The sequence below is a fragment of the Arachis duranensis genome, unplaced genomic scaffold (assembly GCF_000817695.3).
Source record: "Arachis duranensis cultivar V14167 unplaced genomic scaffold, aradu.V14167.gnm2.J7QH unplaced_Scaffold_83851, whole genome shotgun sequence".
Lineage (NCBI taxonomy): Eukaryota > Viridiplantae > Streptophyta > Magnoliopsida > Fabales > Fabaceae > Arachis > Arachis duranensis.
Window position 1 is genome coordinate 30,579 of NW_026265146.1, and position 492 is coordinate 31,070.

Genomic DNA, 492 nt, shown 5'->3' on the forward strand with positions numbered 1-492 from the left:
TTGATGGTGTGGGCTTGAAAGTAGGGACGGAGCCTCCGGGCTGTGAATATTAGGGCGTAGGCGAATTTTTCTATTTTCTGATAGTTTAATTCGGCCCCTTGCAGTGTCTTGCTCACAAAGTATACGGGGTGTTGTCCTTGGTCATTTTCCCGTATTAATGCTGAAGCGACTGCCCGATGTCCGACCGAGAGGTATAATACGAGCTCTTCCCCTTTTAAAGGTCGGGTTAGGATTGGTGGCTGTCCGAGGAATTCCTTGAATTCTTGAAAGGCTTTTTCGCACTCCGGGGTCCATGAGAAGGGTTTCCCTTTCTTTAGGAGTGAGTAGAGAGGTAGTGATTTTATCGCTGATCCTGCCAAAAATCTTGGTAGGGCGGCCAGCCTTCCATTCAGCTGTTGTACTTCTTTGACACAGGTCGGGCTTTTCATATTGAGTATCGCTTGGCATTTGTCCGGGTTTGCTTCGATGCCCCTTTGAGTCAACATGAAGCCA